Here is a 23,169-nt window from a genome sequence, read left to right as displayed (position 1 = left end):
CGTATAGGCTGGCTTAAGCTGAGCATGTGGAAGGAAGGCTGGAATCTCAAAGATGGCTTATTTTTATCCCACATCAACTTTGCTGGAAATGTTATTTTTATCTGAAGTAGATTTTTGCTATTTTTCAGCTATAACTATTTTGTTTCCTTATTTAATTTGTTAACAAGACACTTGAGTGCAAGCAAGCAGACGTGTATGTGATGAATAAGTTTCTGACATGTCTGCTGTTGTTTTGCTGCCCACTATTAGCATGCAGCAGCCTGTTTTCCTGCTGGAATTTGCCAGATTAACTGACCTGCTAAACTTCAGCAGCACCCATACATATGGAATAGGCTCCCCAGGGAGGTGGTTGAGTCACCATCCCTGGATGTGTTTAAAAACCGTTTGGATGTAGTGCTCAAGGACATGATTTAGAAGAGGATTATTAGAGTTAGGGTAGTATGTTTAGGTTGTGGTTGGACTTGATGATCTTGAAGGTCTTTTCTCTCCTGAGCAATTCTATGATCCTATGATTCTAGATGCATATGTGAATGTGTGTGCATAATATGGAGAGAAAGTCAACTGCTGGCTTCCTCACTCATCATTCAGTCTGGGCCACCTCCTTAACAAGTTAAACCAATTTTGTATCTTCATACACCAGTTCTATGTTTTCCTGACTTATCTCTTGGGGGAGATGCAGAAACAACATATCCATGTAATGATCTAATTAAAAATTGTTTTGACCATCCAAATCTCTCCTACAGGAAGCAAGGAGGGTGAACAAATGACTGCTCTGAAATGTTGGGGAATTAAGTGTGCTCTCCATGTGCTGTGAAGAAGGGCTGAAAATCTATGGCAGGGGAGTTTCAGCAGTTCAGCAGAGCCCCGGTGTGTTCACTGCTCCTGCAATGGAGATTGTAAAACTAGGGCAGCTAGAAAATTGGGAAAAATGTTTCAGCAAGCAATAATGGATATTACTTTGTTTACTGTAGCCCTGCTAAATAATGTACAAATGTATTCACAGGAAAAAAAAAAACCACAAAAAACAAAAAAACAAAAAGTTGTTGTTAATAATAGAGCTATTTCCAAATTTTAATGAGGCTCCTCAGAGGCACAGAGATGCATAGTGGTATATCTCATTATCTAATTAGAGGACTACAGCTTACATCAGAAGCAATTTGGATTAAACCAATGTGGTCTCTGAATCAAGGGACTGGCTTCAGCAAACGGGGGAAAGATGTCATCTTAAAATTGGCTATTTTTTCATGGGTTAGGTAAAAATAATTTCAATTAATAAACAAAGCTTTTAGTGTGGTTATCCTTGCACAGCACCCACTGGAATATGCACAGGGACCTGAAGAACTTCAGAAAGTACTACTTGTGAATTTGGTGTGTTGCTCTCCTGTAATAATAAGGCTTGAAAACAGAAAGCCTGGCTTCCTGTGGGAAATTCCAGTCAGACCAATGGTAGATACAGCCTAACAAGTAGACACAAAAAGAGAGGAGAAACCATGAGTGCTCAAACTCTACACGAGTGATGAACTGAATTATTTGGTGGACATCTTATGAGACTGTTGACAGAGCAGTCAGAAACTCTCATTTGGTGAACAGATTTCCATTTACTCCCATGGCTCAGGATCTGGTTATAGATTGGAGATAGGAGCCCTGTGATGCTGTATTATTTTTGTCAATAGCAGTCGTGGGTAATGAGATGTATCTCTTAGTCTCATTTGAATTTTAGAAGACTTCTAAAGTTATTTTTAAAACTTTATCACAAGTGTCTGAAAGCAATGATAAGAATGTGAGGATATGACTTCATTGGAAACTGTGATCATGAGATAACTGGATAAAGAATTTGATTGTAAGCGGAAGAATGTCGTCATGCTAAAAATAGAATTAGTAAATGTAATTATGCAGGTAGAGCTTTTGGTGCTAGGTTTCCAGTGCCATAGTCTGTGTCTATACATGCATGAGAGAAAGTTTGTAATTTACTTGGTTACTCACTTTGTCACAATGGAAATTCTGCATATGTATTTTGCATAGAGATCTGAACAAATTTATTGATGTTTTAATAAAACTGAACACTGATATAGCAGAATGTGCAAGACTAAAATAATTGTGTTACTATATCAATATTTCTCTGAGGATACGAAACTGTCTGATGATAAACTGGAAAGAAAGATTAATAGTGGTGTATGCTCAGGCATTTTAAAACCAGTTTTTTTGAGGTTTATCAGATGAATTGTAAAGCAAAATGTTGATACCAAATTATTATAGGAACTATTTAGCATATATTGCTCTATAGGAAATAAATAATTGGCATCATAAAACTGTAAATTGTTTTAAGAAATTTGTATATATGTGTTGCTTATACTGTTTCATGCAATGAGGAGATCCAACTCAAAGAGCATGTGCAGCAATAAGCACACATTCCCTGACAGACAGGCTTCCACACAGAAAAAAACCTTGATGTATTAAGTATACACTTGAGAAACACTACAGAGCAAACACTCCAGTTGCAGTCATATGCTGCTGAGAATGTGCTGCAATTTAAGGCTCAATCATATGTTCTCCAAGGAAACCCACTGATACCTAATTACAGGAAGATTACAAACGATAATGACAACATAATGAATTACAGAACCTTTATGACTTCTTTGCACAATTTCCTGCTGTGAATCAAGACATGCAAGGATAGCTGAGTGACACTTGCTCGTCTCTTCGGTGAGGAAGGGGAATTATGAAATTGTGTACTATTTGTTTTATGGCAGTGATGTAAGTTCGTGTGCCTGCCATGTTTTTTGTGAAGTTGGAGCCAAGAATATACTAATATTGTGACATTTCCTAGCATATTACTATATTTGTTGGCAGTGGAGCACCTTACACTTGAAGACTTCTGCTTTTTGGATTTCTACGCTTCTGTGGTCTTATTTAATTTTGCCCTGTTGAGTCCTCTAATTTGTCCAGCTGGCTTTGCTGTCATACCCTATTGCTTAAAAATACAAAAATAAGAATTTGGAAGGAAAGCAATTAGGGATTTCTGAAAAAATAATGAATATTGGCAATGTCAAGATTACCCTTCCTCCCCATTACCATTCCTTGGGTTCCTGTTACCATTCCTTGGGTTTCAGAAGTGGTCCTGCAGTCTGTCTTTGTTTACCCAGTTAGAAGTGAAAATGAAGTCAATGAATGTATCTTAACCACATGTGAAGAAATAAACTTCACGGAAAGAGTCTACTCAGTGCAAACAAATTACTGAATATCCTCTTCCTGTGCATTTGTTTAGAGTTGCTGCAAAGGCTCTGTGTTTTGCTTTCCCTGGAAACTAATATCTTTTCATAAAAGCTGCAGCCCTGAAGTCCACTTTTCAATGAAAGATTCCTCTTTTCTAGTGGAAATCAGTACCTGTAAACCCTCTTTTTCCCCCATTACTACTGGAAAGCATCATCAATTGAAGCTTTGCCCAGCCTTACTACAATCACTCTTACTTTCACCAGTTTACTAATCTCTGCTTCCCACTATGACACCTTGGGGCTTTGCATGGGCTGGAAAGCTCATCATTGCCTTCCCAAACCCTGCTCAGTGCTGCCCGCTGCCATGGCTGGGAACCAACTGGGGAGTGGAGCTGCATGTTACTGCATCGCGCGTTGCATTCAAATTACTCAGCCCTGCTTGTGATCCATTGCAAGTAGGAACTGAGGAGCTGGTCTGTTATCTGTAGATAACCTATAGCAGAACTCTAGTCTTGGTATCAAAGAGAGTTTAGATTGATCTGATTTAGATTCATAGATTGCCAAAGGCTTTTTCTGGGTACATTTAAAAATCCTTTGTAATCTGTTCCAGATCTAGAAGCTGGTAGATTTAACTTCTTTTAAATCTCTCTTTTGTTTAATAATCTTGCTGAGTGAATACTGTTTCAAATAGCCTTTGTGGGGATTTTGGACCAGATAGTTTGGACAAAAATAGTAATGAGCTTTGAAGGGAAATTTAAGATCAATGTGTCATTTTAGTGTTGGTAAAACAATGCTTCCAAGCTGCTGTTTGCAAGTGTTATGCATATATAAATATGTGGGTGAACTGAAACCTTTTAGAGGTCAGTGAGCTATCATCAGGAAGAGGGGAGGACAAGCCAATATTTTGAGAAAAATAGTTTACTAATGCAAAGTTGGTTTAAGATTATGTGAGATCCAGTTTATTTCACTTTGAATGTAGGCTGTAAATAGTGCTGTTACAGTAGAAGCAATTTGACAAAAAAAAACTGCAATCAAAGTACATATATTATGACTGAAAAATTAATTTCCACCAGATAACTTCATCATAAACAGGCTTGCAAAGAAATCAGATTATCCCCTAAGGGGAGTGAACGTATCCAGCTTAAAAAAACACCATGTAAAATAATTCACTGCTCACTAGCCTAGCATGCTGCTGAGCTCAGTTTCTCCAATTTACATCACAGTGTGCTGCAACCATAGTCATTAAGCTGGCTCACATTTTAGAACTGTTTCTTTTCAGCAAGTGGAACATTTTTCCCCAGAAAGCAAATAATTAAAACAAAACATAGATTTTGTTTGCAGGCAGGGGAGCTGCTGGCCAGCAGTGAGGCCACTTCCCAATGCCCAGAGATGGAGCAGCCTTCCAGGTTCCTGTGTCCATGGCTGTAGAAGATGCTGCAGCCATCTAGCTGGAGGCAGTCTTGAGAAAAGGACAAGCAATAAAATTTGCAAAGCGGTTGGACTAGAAGTAGCTTGGGAAGCCAGCTAGAAAATCAAATTAGAGTTTGAAAAACATATTCAAGCGGATTAGGTTCTTGAAGTAACCAAAGTAACCGTGTGGATGGGAAGGGCTCTCTTTTGTTCCATGAAAGTTCATGCGTTTTCTGCATATGTTGAATGCAAGAGACTTAAATAGACTGTAATTAAAGAATATACTGAGTTAGAATAGTTAATGTTAAGGCTACATTCTTAAAAAATCTTCAATAGAGTAATTAATATTAAGACTATCTTTAAAAAAAAATCTTCAATGGTGTTCTTATTGAATGATTTGAATGATTTATTTCTAATGACTTGTCTCTGTCATTCTAATAACGATATTATTTTTTATTATTCTCAGGTTCGTAAGACTTTATGGATGTCTTTCAACATATATACGTTATATACATATTCTATATTCTACATCTAAATTTTGTATAAGAATCTAATGATGGAGAGAAAAAGGCAGGTTATCTCTAGCTGTTAGTTTGCTTTATATTCTTCTTTTCTTCTTTTATTTTTGTCCTGGCCACTTTTGGTTGAATCTCAAGGTAGCCGACCTGCACAACCACGCCAAAAGTGTCCTCCTACCTTTTCACTTAAGAGACGGCTCCCTTATATTGTAAGACCTGGGATGGTTTCTATACGGAGAAGCCATACTGAATTAATTACATTACAATTATCCCTGTTTTTGTGGAGAATTCTGTAGTACACAGCCATTGTTATATGAATGTAGTTATGAATAAAATGCTTCAAGGCCTCCAAAAATGTCAGATTTTCTGCCAAGCTGGAGTGTCACAAACAAGAAAGGAGAAAACTTCTTTGATTTCTTCTATAATATATATGGCTTTATTTATTTATTTAACTTTTTTAACAAGAGAGAGTATCTCAAGCTATTTGCTGGATTAGCAAGTGCAAAAAGACTGCCAACCTGTTCTGACATTTCTGGCCATAGAAACCCAACGATCAAATGTAGGCCATTGATTTTCCTTCCAGTAATTGTTAGATGGAAAACTAACTTGTTCCTCAAAAGGGAAACAAATAAGTGAATGCGTGCACGTTGGGCAATATCTTGTTGAAATGCATGATATTTTATGTGAATGAAGAGGAGCAGAGAAATTTGAAGCCACGTTCAGTAATTTACTTATGAAGTAAGGATTAGATTGAGCACAAGCCCTTGCATGAAAGGATTTCGCTGGTGTGTGATAAGAAGCTCAATCTTGAAGTTTGTTGTTTGAACGTGCAAAGTTGTATGGCTTGCTGAAATACGTGCAGCATGTTTCTGCAGTTGATTAAAAAAAAAAATTAAAATCTCAGCAGATAACAGTAGAACACTTTCTTTTTTTTTTTTTTTTAAATTTTCATTTTTGCGTCTGTTGTTCTCAAACCTTTCAGTCTACGTTTGTAGTTAAGGCAACAATTCCAAATGACACTATATCTGATTTTGAACTGGAAAATTGAAGCAGCATGTGATCACAGGTAGGCAACTGCTTTCTGGTAAGAGCAAGTGGTTGTTTGATTACTGAAGTGTAGCTCTGCTGTTGGAAACAAAAAGCTCTAAGAAACCGACCATAAGCTTTTACAACTCTAGGCTTGTAATATTATTAAGCTGAAGTAATATCTGTGGGCGTATTGTCGGCTTTGCTGTGGTTCAGTTTCCAGTTTTATTCATTCTTTTCATTCAGCATGTTGTCTGAAAAAGGTCTGGCATAAATTGAATGCTTTCTCCTGCCTCTTCAGCGATTCAGCACTGCTTATTTAACATGCTCTAAAGCACCCCAAACGTATAAAGCCTGAAAGTATGTTGATTGTTGGGTGTGCTTTCAGATGGAATCCTGTGGAAGTCAACGTGGTGTGTGAGAGCTCTACTCAAGTGAGAGTTACAAGTGGGAATGAAATTCAGTGCATTGTGCAAAGTTTTCTGAAGGGTCAGGTCCCACCTCTTGCTGGAGAAGAAAGTGTTATCCAGCTTATGTTTGCTGGAGTTGAACTGTGTATCTCCAAAACGATTTTAAGTGTATCCCTTGACACCTTAAAGATTTAGAGAGGCTTAAAATGCATATCAATGTTTTATTACTGCTTCAGTTTGAAAAGTTAATTTGTAAAACATGCCCTAGTCCTAATAATTCTGACTTTTTTTATTATTTCAGTTCATATATATTCATATATTTCAGTATAGAGTTCTTCAATAACTGTTTATTAATCCAATGGCAAGCAGATGGTTGTGAGTTACCCTTCTCTTTTTTTAGTGCTGTATGTCTCTCCCATCTGACCTCATTCACTTTACATCAGAGATTTCCCAGTTGGATATGTGCTGTTAGCTGGATGGGCAACATTTGTTGTAGTATTTGAGATTCGAGACAGCTATTGGGAAAAAAGGTAATATCACACATGAGGATAACATGATTATGATTAATAAAATCAACACCTGCACACTACCTTGTAGCCATGGAATAGTTCAGACTTTTGCAACATCTTAGAAAAAGCCCAGAGAAAGGTTTTGTCAGTGTGAAATGAGAGAAAAATAGTGGTGCCCAATGATTAATAATTATCTTAAAGTATTCTTCTTGTATGGTATGTGCTGTGGTAGTAAATCATGTCTGCTCTGTTTGCTTCTCAGTGGACACTGGTTAAAGTAAATATGGTTAAAATCCCTGTTCAGTTCAGACCAATCATTTTCATTATAGAAAGCTATAGAAGCTGATTTGAGTGAGAGGCTGCAAGCTTTTGCTGCTGACTGTCCATGGGCTGCTTTCTCCCTTTCCAGGAGTTGGGATGGCATCCAAAATCTGTTGTAGGCTAGATTTGAAACAACTATTGTAATGGCAGTAGCTGTGGCCAACCATCTTCCTCATCTTCCCTAAACATTTTTCTGCTTGAGAAAACTGTGATTTAAAAATGCTGAAGAAGAGTTTATGTTGCTAGAGCTGAAGCTACTCCTGTAGTAATTTATAAAATTTTGTTTGCTCCTTTATTTTGGAGTCACAATGAAGACAGATTTGTTCAGAGCTGCATGATGAACCTATGGCAGCTGAGAAAATTTTGTTTTATAAATGTCAAGGTCAGAATACTGAGGTTCATCACTTTTTATTTCTCTCATTAATGCTGGATGGACCAAAAACTTTAACTTGGTCTGATAATATTTTATCTAAAAAGAATTCTAGTGTCTCATTTATTTCTGCACAATTCTTCACCCTTTAAATAGCTTGTAGCATTTCACTGCTGTTATTAATTTAAGAACCACGTTATTCTATCCTTGTCCTCTTTCAAAATGAGGCAGCCTAGCTGATACAAGAAGACTGTAATGAAGAGATGCACATAAGAAGAAAGTTGACAAGCTTGAGTTATTAGGTTATAGCTATTCACTATTTGAAGAAACTGTATGTTGAAATCTCATAAATATTTAAGTCAGGCAAGATCAACTCTTGATCAGAGGAGAGAAGAGAACATCTAGATTGAAAATACATGTATAGGTTGCTTCTTTATGCAATTATTGCCAATTTATTGCTGGTTTTTTTTTGCAAGGACAAAGGTGAGAGACAAGGCTGGGGATAGGTTGTTTTGAAGCACATTCAGAGAGATCCACATCATGCATCACTTGATGTGTAACTACCACTTAGCTGGTAACTTTGGATTTGGTCTGTCGTACAGTGTAGTTGTTGTTGAGAGCTCCTGCTCTGAAATGAAGTAGTTTTGTTTGATTGTGCTGCCTTTGGAAATGTCTCTGTGACTGCGTGATCTTTTATCTTCCCATAAATTTAATTCACTGCTTTGACTGAATACATATAATAGATTTCCAAGAAGAAAGATAATGTGACCTCAAGTGTGTTTGCATACAGCCATTATGTGTAGTTTATGATTTAATCCATTTTAAAATCTTCCTGTAAGTACTTATATTTCTCACTTAATTGTGTTCATTTAATCCTCAGCAGTCCTTCAGGAGACAAAGTTATTGGACCATTATCTAGCCATGAAACATTGATTTGTGCTATATAAAGAATGTATGGATCTTGTTCTTCTAAAGTGTGAAGACCTTGTAGTACTCGATCTTGTAAATAGGAGGATGCTTTACACTTTGTGAACTTCAGTCTGAAATTTGTTCAGATCACTCTCGTATTTCTATTTAGAAATATGCTGGCTTAGCCCTTGCAGCACTCTTATAGAGGACATTCGAGTTTTCTTTATGACCTTTGAATTCTGATATTTATAACCTAATGAAGTGACATGCCTGAAACAAGGGCAAAGCATCTATTTACGTGATTGTCATGGTTAAATTTGGATTTTGTTCAGGAAATCATTTTGTTAAGCTGGTGCTGGTTGATGATACAATCAAGGGAACCAGCACAACAGCCAATTGGGTCAGCATTTGTAAAGGTCAGTGACAGCAAACAGGTTCTCATCAGCACTGTTAGATTTAGCAGCAGATACTCTGCACCCAGTCTGGTTGCAATAAACGTCTAGAAGGATCACCAAGAATTATTTCTGTGTCCTGGTTAAGTGATTCAGATCACAGTGTAGATAAATCCGCCGCTCGGGTGCACTCTCTGCATACAGCATATTTTTCAGGGCACTTGACGTGTTTGTTGCAGTTACGAGAATTAGGAGGTCGCCATTTGTCCTTCTGTAGAATGAGTGTACAGTGGATCTGTATTGACTGGTAAGGATAAGCTCATATGAGTTGGGTTCTGTGAGCCACCACAGTAACATAATGATAATGATTTTACAGCTTTTTTTCAGCCTAAAGTTGATACATCTTAAGAGCTGGCAGTGGAGTGCTGGAAAACCATGTGGAGCCCCATTGGCTTCCTTGAGGTTTTGTCTGTGTTCCTTCTGCTGCAGACCACTGATGGCCGTCTACTCCTGCATGAGGAACGTGGGCAGGGTTTGACTCACAATGGGGATAGGGCTCTCACCATTCTTTAGAGCTGTTCAACAACTATCCTGTTTAATTTAGGGGACTTCCTTTTGATCAGATACAGGTGGAAGCACTGGAATGGGCGGCCCAGGGAGGTGGTTGAGTTGCTATTCCTACAGCAACAAGAAACGTTTCAATGTTGTATTAACAGGCATGGTTTTCTATGGTTTTTTATGATTCTGTCAAAATGTATACAGGTTTGGATGTATGAATAATCACTAATTTTCTGGTTGCTTTTACGGAAGCCAGAAAATAAGAAGCTGAAAAGCTTGGTACTGAATTAGCAACAATGACATCTGTTGAAGGCTCTTGTCTGCCTCAAAACAGATTCACTGGCCCCTTGTGATTCTTTATTTGCTATCTGTTAACATATTTGTTTCAGAAAAAATAATTTGTTTAGAAAAGAGGGAGCAAAGAGTTTGATGCAACTGTGACCTTCCTAGCAATTTGATTCACGATAGGTTTCTTTGGATATTTCTCCTGGAAAAGTACCTGTGAGCCAGCTGTGGCAGCGTGGGTGCCATGTACATACAACCCCAAGTCAATTAGAATAATTAGCATGAAAAGGGGAAAGTGAATGCAGATTGCTGTTCCCAGAATGGTATCATCACATCCTCCTGAGACATGTATTAAGCAGAAAGGGAATCACGCTGAGCCTCGGTTCAGGTGAGAATGGGCAGTTAGCACAAGCACAGGGGAAAATGTAACTTCCTGGGAAATGCATTTGCACAAATCTCATGCTCTCTACATACATAGTACTTAGTATTTGTGATTAGATGCTGTTGTTGGTTTGGTTTATGCCAGATTTTATGAGTTCATGCAAGTTCAGCTGGTACATTTTTATCCTTCTGTCTCATACATCCAGATTTTTGCCTTCAGTGCTGCTCACTAAAGCTTGCTGCACAAAGATTTACCAAGTATCAACACAAATTCAACGCGGCTTTACATGTGGTGCAACAACCTATGGAGGCCAAACCTCTTACAGTCTCTGATACAATAGAAGTGTCCTCAGCTGAGAAATTAAATTCACCATAAATTTAGCAATTTAAAGAGAAATGCAGGGTGCTTGTTAGTGAAATAAAGAAGGAGAGATCTAAGGTTTTCAGTGGGGATTTCCCCCTCGTTCGGCTAAGTATTTTGCAGGCAGAAGGTGAATGCAGCAGAAACAGATGGGTCTGTGATTGGTGAAGAGCGAGACGTAAAATCTGTGTTGACATATTATTTGTCTCAAGAAATCACTGGTGTGTCATTATTGAGCAAGGAGGTGTCTTTTCAAGGACTCTTTCTGCTATGGCAAAATTTTAATAAATGCATCTTACTCTTCAAGTCCTTTTACAAGATTACTGATACTCTGGCTTAAGAAGAGCACTTGTTTAAATGTTTTCTTGATTAGTATGTTATTGTTTTTCTGAATGAAATTAAAACAAAACAAAACAAAAAAGATAGAATTTCAGCATATTTCATCTAGCGATTCATGGATATGATGAAAGTTTTCTTGTAGGTCCAAAAGTTTTTGGTTTGCCTTTTAGTAGAAAACAGCTCATAATAAGAAATAGGATTGCTAATTTGATAGTACTGCTCCTGAAAATTATAACATTTTCTGATCAAAATCTGTCATTTTGTTTCATATCTAAGTAGTTCTTACTCTATGGCTCTGCATCATTCAGTCTCATAAACAATACATTTTCTGCTGCACATAGGCTCCTTTTCCATGTTGCAGCACAATATTTTCTGCGTGTTGAATCCATTATGTGCTCTTCTAACTGTATCTAAACTCTAGGTGACAGCATCTTCTGGTAATGTGATAAATAAGACAACCATATTGTTATCAAAAATAATTTAAAATACATAAAAAGGGTTCATTATAATCCATAATAAAAGCAATGAGTAAAAGAAGACAGCAATTCATGAGGCCATAAAACATGCTTCATGCAGTTAACCTTACAGCACAATCTAACTATGAGTAAATGGTGCCATAAAATAAGCCTTGCCATCCTTAATTGCTTAATTAACACTATTTTAAAGCAGAATTTTAATATAAGGTGTTGCTAAGCACCAGAGATATTCATCTGAGATAAAATTTTGGCTGATAATTTCTAATGTGTTTACAACAGACCTCAAGTCTGCTTTTCCTACGCCTGTTGTCACAGGGATTGGATTCAGCTCAAGATGAAGACTGCTCCTACAAGGTTTGGGGGCACCAGGGCAGCACATGCCAAAAGCCATAGTGAGGCTAAGCAACTGGCTGCTCCCACAGCCTGCAACTGGACACTTTTCTGACACCCCAGGGGCACATTGATGTCTGCCCAGCCACTCCACCCGTGCCACAGATTGAGCACGGCGGCAGCAGCAGCAGCAGCTGACAAGCAGCTCTTCAGCCACTTGGGCCATATTTCAGCCATCTGAGCACTCCTGAGACTTCCTCTGGAGGCACTGGCAGTAGTTCCATCCTGCTTCCTATGACTCACAGGAACTGTAAATCTCATCGTTAATTGAGGGCACTGATAACTTGCGGTCATAGGGTTGGGGTCAGAGGGGAACCCAAACAACTGCTGCTTCCAAGACATAATGGTGTGTGCTGAATAGCAACCTGGGTGACGGGGCTTCTGCCCTCTCAGATCATGTCTGTAAAAGCAATGCATTCAGCATGATGCTGTGCATGTCTTTTTAGATGAATATTTATTTATTTATTCCCTGGGCCATCATGAGACAGTACCCATGGTGACACAGCTACAGACCCCTTAGCACCTGAGCAGAGAGATGTGCATGGATAAATCTTGTTCCAGCGAGGAGCGTTGTGCTGCAGGGCTTAATTAATGTTGGTGAAGTGCTATGGGATCTTCCCATGGAAGGAAAAGCATATGGCTGTGGTTTGTGGTTTTCTTATTATATTTATGTAACCCTGCAGTGATGCTTGTATGGAGCTGAAAACTAACAAAGCGTTATGGAAAGACTGCATAATGTAGGAAAGACACAAGTTAACTTTCCTTTATTACTTTTTTTTTTTAATATAGATATACTTGCTGCCTCTGTAAGAAGTCCAAGGCATAGCAAAGCACATGCAGACTTAGTGAAAAATCACGTCAGTCTTAAACCCACTGCATTTTATGATGCTCTTACTCAGTGGGTAGAGTTCGTAAATGGCACAAAATCATACATCAACTTCATTAACTTCCTGGCAGATTAGTTATGATCTGTAGATTTATAGGTGATGTTTCTGCAGACAATGACTCTGATGGAATATTCTTTTCACTGATGGTTTAATATTGCTTTGTTGTCTGAAAACTAAGCAAATAAATTAGCTGTAAGTTTTATGTGAAAATGAAATGAAGCTGTAATGGGGATAGGATCCATATGCCAAAATGTAGATGTATAGGCCATACAAAAATAAAGGAAACAAGTTCAACAGTGTAGTTTAGGCTATATTACCACTTATGCTACCTTTCCTCCAGTTCTGCAATTCCTACTTATTCAAACCACTTATGACACAGTTCCTTGCCAGGGTGTAAGAGACTGTGACAGATAATAGATCATTCTTTTGTTTTTTCTTTTTTTTTTTGCTTTCTTGGAAATGGTTTTGTAAATGGATCTTCCACATCCTTTTTATGCTGAGCCTTATTTCAGTTTTGGCCTGGCTGGCTGCCTGAGATGCCTGCCCCAGAAAATCTCGTGCTGTGCAGAAGTGCCTGAGACTGTGTGATGCAGGAGGGCTGTGCATTGGTCTTCACTCCTTTGGTGGTTTCCATTACAGCCTGCAGTTTGAGGCTCTGTATGACTTTGTGTTTTTAACTGATATTGTATGGATTTTTGTGCGACTCCTGAAAGAGCCAGAAAATTTTCTGCAGTGTTTATCATGGTCTCCTCTTCATAGAGGAACAGGAGAGCTAGTGGGGGAAAGCTGGGTTTATCTTTCACAATTTATTACACCAGGAATCACAACGTTGAAGAAAATTTTTCCCCTTGATGGAGAAGAAGAGAACTAAACTTCAGTGGAGGCAGAAAGCTGTGCATAGCTGAAGTGCCTTATCTTCGGAAAGCAACAAACCAATAATGAAGGTCAAGCCCAGTCTCGAAGATTGACTTGCAAACCATCACAAGCGGGGATAAAACAAGAGCAGTAACAAATTTTGCAATAATTAGACATTATCTCTGCACCAGTTTATATATGTCACTAGTGCTCTTATAGCTCTCCCTTCTTGTCAGCCTGTGGGTTTTCAGGGCAGGTAGCTGTTCAGGTCGTGTGGGCAGCCTGAGGCATGCATGGCAATGGGGATGGTGGCTGTGGTGGTGGAACAGCTCTGGGAGCAGTGGCAAGGAGGAGAATAAGTCTATTTTATCTCTGAAATTGTGATTTACAGCCACAGAGAGAAAGGTCAGTTCTTAGGGATGCTCAGCACATACTGGGCTGCTTCTTGAAAACTGTGGGTCATGAGCTGTGAATCGCAGAGGCAATGAGAATCTTGTACTCCATCTCTGCTGAATCTACACAGCACTCCCAGAAGAATCCAGGAATTTGCTGCTGCTTACAAACTGTAGAATGGCTTGGGTTGGAAGGGACCTTAAAAAGATCATCCATTTTCAACTAACGTCATGAGCAGGATTGCTTCTCACCAGATCAGGTAATCATAATCTACATTTTTTCTTCCTTTTCACCTACTTTTACTCTCAGAACTTTCATGCTCCCTGTCCCCCTTGCTAAATCAACTAGAAAGACATACAGCTAGCAGTTTCATCTACTGAAACATTTTAGACTCATGGATCCTATGTGCTTCTTATGGTCAGGTTATAAAGAGACTTACAGGCCTTATAGACTTATATATAAAATTCAGAAGTTCAAGAGAGAATTGAGATCTTCAGTTTCCATCACCTCTCTAAAAGTTTGCCCTAGATTACTCTCTGCCTCGCTGTCCCATCAGCACTTTGAATTGGCCCCTGTAGAGCTTAATTCTCTGTGGTACTAGCTGAAATTGTAGAGTCTCTGCAGTTCTGGGTCACAGAAGAGCTCCAAATGCACTTTTCTTACAGTTAAATGTATGTATATATGTTCCTCCATCTTGCTCTTGGAAAAACATTCAGAAGGAAAATGTTTGGATGGAAGACTTTACAAATAATTATTTGTTTTCCTGAAAGGCATGCTATGCAATCTAAGCAAATAGAAATAGCAATCCTAGAATAGCAAACATTGTTTCTTAAAATAGCATGCATTATTTCTATTTGTGCTGCTTCATCAGCTGAACCATTTTATGATACTGTTTCTTTATCAAAGAGACATTTAAATCAAGGAAATGATTTTAATATCAGGGCAGAAATTAATTTCATGCATCTGCTAGCAAATGCCTACTATCAGGAACTGAGTAAACAAACATTTGCACATCTGCTTCCACTATATGAAAACAGAATATCAAATTATAAAGAAGTTAGGCTTTGCTTTTTCAATTTTTAATAATGTATTTTATCATTGAAAATATTACAAAGTGCAGTAGAAGTACAGAATGTAAGTTTTTTTTCAGGATGAGGTAGAAAAATGTCTTTGGTGAAAATTGCATGAGCATTTAGTAGGAGCCTTTTAGTTTAGGATTTGGTGTTTTAGCTTAGTATTTGAGCAATTGAAAGTCCTGCACCCATGGTTACTGGCAGAAATGTTCCTAAGGATGCTCCATACGTAGCATTCCCAGCTCCTTTCCAGTAGTTGAGCAATAAGAGCTAAGGCAAAAATTCAGCATTTCTCAGGTTGCTCTCATTATTCAAAATCTTGTGTTGCTGTCCTGGCACAAAAAGTTCTACTGTCTGCTGCTTGACTTTGAGCTGTATCCATAGTATAATTCCCCAGTAAATTCCCGTAGCATGAGTGCAGAGGGGCTTCTGCTGCTTGAAATATGAGAAAAACATCATCAACAGATTGCTTTTGTTCCAGTTCTGAATGTTGCAGGCTTTTTTTTGTGCCTATTGCAGCCATCTTTTAAGTGGAGTAAATGGATTATATGAGTAGGAACATGAACAGAGATATTAGTGCAGGCTGATGCTACGTTACGCGTAGCAGGTGTTTCAGTGTTATTTCATACTCTTTCACAAAGTGCAGAATGCTGAAATTAAGTTTTAGGAACATTCTCAGGAATCTGTGTATTACTGATCAAGATTAACACGTGTTAGTTGACAAATACCAAAATGCCATCATTGCTGGAAAAACTGATTTAAGTGCAAAATGATAACGTCAAGGCTTTCAACAATGGAATTCAGGTCTAGGAATCCATGCTGGGAAGGAAAAGGAAAGAAATGCTGATGTATAGTCAATGGCTTCTTGTATATGTGTAAAAAAAAAAACCAAACAACTCATAGCAGAATATGACCAGGAAGAAAAATTCATTACAGAATGCATTTGTTAAATATGGCCTAAAATGTCAGTGTTTGAGATGAAGATAAAAATTAACATTGGATTTAATGTGTCAGCGTGCCATCTGCACGTGTTTGAGCTTTATGAGGCTGAGAAAACAGAACTGGAATGGCTCAACAGATTAATACACTTTTACGCCAGTGTAGATGGAAGGTGAAAAATCAGACGAGTGAGATGTACTGATGTCAGTCAGGCTCAGACCTTTAATTTTCTAGATATAAGAAAATCTTTTAAGACCAGAAGAACAAAATATGGTTGATCTTCTCTTAAGAGAGAGCTGAGTGCTGTTGGCTGAAAGGACTTGTGTTGGGAAGCATTAGTTTTAACCTAACTGCCTGTGTTTGCTTTGTCGAGTGTCCAGATAGTACATCCTATGCTTTAAGAGAATGCTATGCTCTTCCACGTGGGAGAGTGGGAAATGATCTCTGAAGAGGAAAGCTTTGCATGTATATGCATGCACTGCATATTGAATAGAGAATAAACATCCTTCAGCTGTAGCTTTACTGATACAGCATGCTTTGGGTGGTGTTTATATTCCAAGAACAGCTGAAGAGAGCACAAGAAAAAAAGTGAATGTCTATTTAGAAAGTCTTGAGCTAGACATCTGATTACTGGCTATAGATAGAGACTTAAATATGATTTAAGAAATCCGTGCAAAACATCATTTAAATCAGTCATAGATACACAAAATACTAGCACAGTAACGTATTTTATCTCTGGCTGTGAATGGGAGCAAATTCTCAGGTTGAAGTTTCTTACATCTGGCTCCTTGCAACATGTCCCCAATGAATCAGCACTGCGTTTAATTCTTCTTGTCTGAAGAATTAAACTGAAGAGCAAAGAATGCCTTTTTAGCAGTAGTTGTGTATAATTAGCTGTGATCTCCTGAGTATGGTCCACCATTTAATGGAATTGCTGCAATAAAAGCAAGAAAAAACCCAACCCAAATCTGAGATAACTTAGGGCATTAAAGTTTAAAGTAAAATTTGTATGTCTTCTAGAGCATGGAGGAGGAAGGTTAGGGAATATGATTTAGGATCTTAAGAATAAAACTAATACATCTCAGTAATACTCAGGATTTCTCCTAGATTGCTTGGCTTCCCATTGATTTGCATGCCTTAAAGAAGGCATAATAGATCAGAGGCATTATTCACACAAACTGTCTTTCAGTACACAAGTAAGCAGGTGACCAGAGTATTTTTCTTGCCTACACACATCTTGCAAGGTAGAGCTCTCATCCTGTTATCTTTTAACTGTGAAACAAGTTTTGTTGGCAACGACACTACTGATCTGTACTTTACATTTGCAAATCCTCTGACTCTGCTTTTAGAGGAATTGAGGGTGCTATTTCAGCTGTCCTGGATTCACAAAAGATAAACAGGATTCAGAAAAAATGTGGTTTATTTTGTGTTGTTGGTTGTTTTTTCCAAATTAAAGGCAGTAAATCTTAATAGGGAGAGAAAGTGTTGGACACAAATCTCTCAAATTAGAATAACTGTCTCCTAGGATGGGAGAAACAGAGCATGGAGTAAATCTCCTCAAATAAAATACCAGCACTCTGGAGGATTACTTGCATGCTCTATTTCCTTCTTACAAATGTGCCGTGGAGTGATGGGCAATCAACCTTATTCCACCTTAGTGAAGGTGTGCTATCTCTGTGATGCAGATACAGCCACTCATCGTACACTTGTTGAACCAGGTGCTTTTAAATTGTAGTTGCTTATTAATGATTACAAAGAGATCAGTGGGTGGAACATAATGATGTTTTTCATTGTACCAAATGCAACCATCCACTAGGCCAAAAAGTGATGTATTAATTAACTTAAAGCATCTCCTTCTAAATCAGCTACAGAGTGTACAGCTAAAATTTTTGCACCTTGTTTTATTTACCGATCAGAGACCGGTCTGCTTTGAGAACAGGCTGTCATAACAGCTTCCAAGAAAGGAGCTTTATTAACCCTGCAGGGGTGTGCAAGTTATTTCTCTGTGCTCTGATGTTCAGAGGTAAAATCGTGTGCCTGATTTACTTCCTTCATCTCCCTCCCATTCCCCCTTTACCTACCATCTGAAAGTCTTTCAATCTGCACCCAAGAAGATGAATAGTGTTTCAGCAGCTCTTTTTCCAACATTGCCACCTGCAATGCAGATAGGCATATAATATATTATTTTAGACTGAATAATATGCATGTTGCTTTTGATGGATTATTTGCTATAAAGTTAGCTCATAAAGATTGTTATATCGGACAGAAATAGTGGTAAAGGCAAAGGTAAGGAACATTTCTTCAGAAGGAGATCTGATTTAAATTAAAGAAAGAAGAAAATCTTGGGTTCCTTTGTGCCAGGGCTTTTGCCACAACTAAGGTGAACAAAAGGTCCAGTGCTTGCTTGGTGGAGGGGTTCAGAAGGCTTGGAGGCCAACGAGGGTTCCTGACACAAAAAGAAAAGTCAGTTATTTTATGTCTGTTCTGGGGCTAAAAGAGAAGAGCAAAGAGCTAGCATATAGGATTCCCGGTCACTTAAAATCTGTGCAAGTCATATGAATTGGAAATTCATTTGCAATATTGCATTCATTTCCAGTATGAATTAGAACAATTGTCATTCCATTATTTTGTAGAACACACTCTGCTACAGTTTAAGCTACTGTGTCCTCCCTCTGAAGAAAACCTGCAATAGATGTTTTTCTGGCTTGCTGGAAATCAGCAGCTTTACCTCAGGCGCTTAGACTGGGCAGTAATGAGAAAAAGTTGGGCAAAGCACTTAGAGAAGAAGATAGGGTAATGTACTTTGTGCTTCTTTAATTCCCATGTAACCCTGTATTATCCCCATGAATCAATGTAGCCTGAATATTTTCCTCTCATGCCCTTAGTATTTAGCCCAAATCTCATCAACTGAGAACAGAAGTGAAGCCATGCTCAGTAGCTTGAAGATAAGATGCAGAACTGTGGCAGGGTCTCCTAAATATCTTGTAACCAGCTGTTAATAAATCAGAAATTCAAGCTAGAATTCAAACTTATTTCAAATATTATCTCAGTAAGAATTCAAACTTCAGGTAAGACGTGGATGGATTGTTGGTCTGTATTTCTAAACATACACTGATGCTTTTTGCTGGTTGCATAATTATGATTTTCACTGTTTGCAATTAATTATTAAACAATATTAAAAATATTATTTCTTTCTTCCCTTTCATGACAGTTGAGTGAGGCTGTAAATGAATGCTATCTTGCAAAAGTACAAGTAGAATGGAAGGTGGAGAGAAGGAATATGAGATTTTTACTTCTGTGTAGGCAAATATACTTTAATTCTGATTAAACTCTAAAATGCTATAATTCATTGTAAAAAAAATAATTCTAGGTATCCGCATGAGTAGAGGAGCTTTCTGAGTATGGCCTCTGTTCTGCTGGTCACTATGTGAGGGGTCTGTCCAGCATCAGATGGAGATGGACACCGGTTGCATATCTCCTGTGATTTCCATGTATCTGCATTATATTCTCTCTTCTTTTCACTAAAGCTCCTGTATTAGAAAAAGATTATAACTAAGCAGTATGGGACAAGCTAATCTGCTACTATCTTTTTAGCTAAATGGCACGTTTTATAGTATTTCTGTAGACTCATTTTTGAGGGGGGTTGGAATTGAACTTGTGTAGAAAACAGGAATCTGCTGAAAAATTCTGTTATGTCCTAGTTATATTACATAAAACTTGACCTTTACATGAAGCTAAAACAGAAAAAGGCAGTGAGAATAAGGCAGAGAATGTCATTTGTCACTATGTACACCCTTGCTGTGCTCACAGCTTGATCAGTGTATGCTGTTTTGATTCCTGCATCTTAGGAAGGACACGATGAAGTTCAAGAAGTTACCAAGGAAGGAAAATAAAATGACTGAGAAAGTGGAACAGCTTTAGGAGAGGAAATTGAGGGGCTGTGAGGCTTCAGCTTGTGGAGGAAAAGCCTGTGAAATTCAACAGAATTGTACAAGCCCATGATGTAGTGATGAAGTTTCCAGTGGATTGCACTCTATCTTTTTTTGGTCTTTTCTGTTTATGTATGGTTTAGAATATGTTAAAATTCAGTATTTTCCTATTCTGCAAATTATATAAGCACAGTTCTTTTCTTAAAAGCAAACCTGATTGCTTGGAGGCAGTCATTCTGGGGAGTTGAATTAAATGCTATTTTAGTGGTAATGTAAGGGCCTGTGAAGAATAGTGCTTAAAGAAAGAAACTGCGAAGGCATCAGTACATTGTCTGTCTTGAAGATCTGACCTCACAGCAGGGCGTTTAAACCATCCAGCAGCTAAATTATTTTCTTCTATAAGAGTATTTTGGAATAGATTTTATCCTTTTCTCCTCAAGAACATATACAGAGCAGGGGAATTGATTTTCAGAAAGAAAATAAGCTCCTTAGTGTAAATTATTTTAATTGCCAACTAAAATGGCAGTACCATAGATGTTTAAGCCAGGTTAATGTTGTGACGTTGCTATACTGAAACTTCTCTTGTTTTTCTTGCATCTGAATGCATCTGAATGCATATTTGCATCTGAATCTATGCATCTGAATGCATATTTGAGCAGTGGAGGCTTAATGTGATGAGTTCATTTTCCAGGAAAAGGTACTGTACTTTAGTAGAAATGACTGCATATGGAGTTCCTAGTTTGACCCGTTAAACCCACCCAATATTCCTCTGGATATTCCCTTTTGTCACTATGGAACACTCATCCTTCCTTCTCCAGCCAAGGAGAACCTTCTGAGGTGTTTACCTGGACAAAAAAGTGGGATGAGGGGATGAGATCACTTCTACTTCCTAGAAACAAGCTGAAAAGAGGTGGAGGAATGGGAGAAAATGACAGAGTGGACAGAAAACCACATCAAATCCGCAAAGGCTGATTTGCAAACAGAAATGTTGCCAAATAATTTAGTGCACAAGTTGGATCAGCTTTGAGGGGATATAAGTTGTGTAACTTAGATTTATGTAACTCGTAATTCAAGCTGACACTGACTTTGCCAGCAATGCAAGGGTCGTTTGGTGCTGTTCTGGAGCAGTCCCTATGATGAAAGAAGCATCACTCATACAATAGATTTAGTATTTGCAACTGACATAGTTTATTGAAAGAGTAGCTTTAATTCCAGGGGGGAGATCATAGCCAAAAAAAGAAAAAATAAAAGAAAATTAGTTACTTGAGGTCTCCTCGGTGTCTCTTGTTGTTTATGATGGTGTTGCCTGAGTTTCAGAAATTTGTTCCAAGTTCATGATTGTGTTTTGAATCCCCTTTGAGAAACTAAAGCCAAAAAAAAAAAAGAAAATAAAAAACCAACAAAAAAACCCAGCAACATCTAGTCTAGTGTTTAGTGCTGTTTTGCACCGCTGGTTTTTGTCATTTGAGGATTGAAAAGGATTTTATTCTTTTTTGGCATCTGTACATATGACACGCACTGCTCAAGTCAAAAGCTGTGAGTATATATAGCAAAATTAGCAGAACTGAGTCCAAGCTAAAATATGAAAAAAATACATCAAATATTGATGAAAGGAGCCCTTAATTTTCCCAGAAAGTTTATCTGGAGCACTGCCACGCTCCCTTAATCCTCAAGCCCAGAGTAGCAGCTGGGATGGTTATTCATCCCTGAGACTGGGAATGGTGAAACCTCCCTTGGTCCCACCAGTGTGCCACACCAGCTCTCCTGAAGCCCAGCTCTGCAGTTCCTTCATATGGCGGCTGATTGATGGGAGGTTTTTGGGTTTTGGTGTCTGTGTGCAGTGCAGTTAATCTGTTTTTAGAAGATGTTTTATTTCAGTGTCTCACAAAAGATTGTTTTAATATTGGAAGCTAATCACATTTTGACTGTTATATATGTTCAAATTCTGCTGGTGTCTCCTATTACTTAAGGATTTAAATGGTAATGAACAGTTCCACAAGGAAGTAAACTTTTTTATTTGGGGGGGTTGAAAGAAACAATTTCAAAACTCAATGGTTGAGGTTATTTTTCTCATTCATTTCTATCTGTATTTGATTCTAAACTTTTTCAGTGTGAGGAATTTTTTGTTTATGCACCAAACCAATGACTTTCCATTTTTCATCATCTGAAGTTAGTCTCTCTTTCTGATAGTCCACTTCCTCCTCCTCATTCATTTTTCTCAGAAAGGTCACAACATCTACACTCTTGGTATTTTCTGTTGTAGGAGTTCTTGCAGGATTCTTGCTTCAGGTTTTGGTAATATTTAAAAAGGAATGGAAAATGAAATTGCATTTGCTCTTTCATCTGCAGATTTGCATATCTCATAGCAAGCTGTATCTTATAAATTATGTTTCAGGAATCCGTGCTTAACTTCGTATGTGGAAGGGTGCACAAAAGATGGCCTGCCTGTAGGATTTCAATGTGGATCCATACTAAATGGTACAGAAAGAGCTCAGAAGTGAAAACCATGCTTTTGGAGACGGAACCATCCTGGAGATCGGTGGAGTGGGCTTTCACATATATCTCAATTACATGAAAAACAAAGCTGGCCCAGGAGCAGTTCTGTATTCTTTGTAACCCTAAGGGCTGTTTTTGATCTTATTCTTTCTGGTTGAAGTCAAGTAAGTCACATTCATTACTTGAAGTCTAGTGCTGACACTTGTGTATGTAACTTGTGAGTTCTGCCGCTCAGTTTAACAGATGCCTGCAGAATTTTCCAACTCATTCCTGGGCAAGCTGAGGTGATTTGGCTATTTGGATTAGTATTTGATGTCTTTTTAGATGGTAGCATAGGTAATGAATGACAGGAAATTTTGAAGAGTACTTTACTATAAATACTTGGACAGACAGTGTTTCTTGAGTAAGCCAAGACTAACGTGAACTTCTTTCCTGTAAATAAAATATAGATTTCTAAAATTACTATATTCACAAGGTGCATCTTAATTTATCACAATAACCACAAGTGGTGATGAAGTTTTTAATGAAGATTATTTGATTAAAATAATCAAATTAAGGTTCATGTAAAAAGAGCATAGTAAAAATAGTAAGATAAGAATGATAGGTATGTAATGACTCACTTCAGAAAGGTTGTTAGAAAATAGACAGCTATCTGCATGATTTTATGTAAACAAAGGAAAAAAACTCACTATGTGTGTGTTTCTGAGAAACATGACATCAAAAGAAACCA

Source organism: Meleagris gallopavo, chromosome 11 (assembly GCF_905368555.1).
Source record: "Meleagris gallopavo chromosome 11, MGAL_WU_HG_1.1, whole genome shotgun sequence".
In the NCBI taxonomy this organism is placed as follows: Eukaryota; Metazoa; Chordata; class Aves; order Galliformes; family Phasianidae; genus Meleagris; species Meleagris gallopavo.
This window is presented reverse-complemented; position numbering follows the sequence as displayed.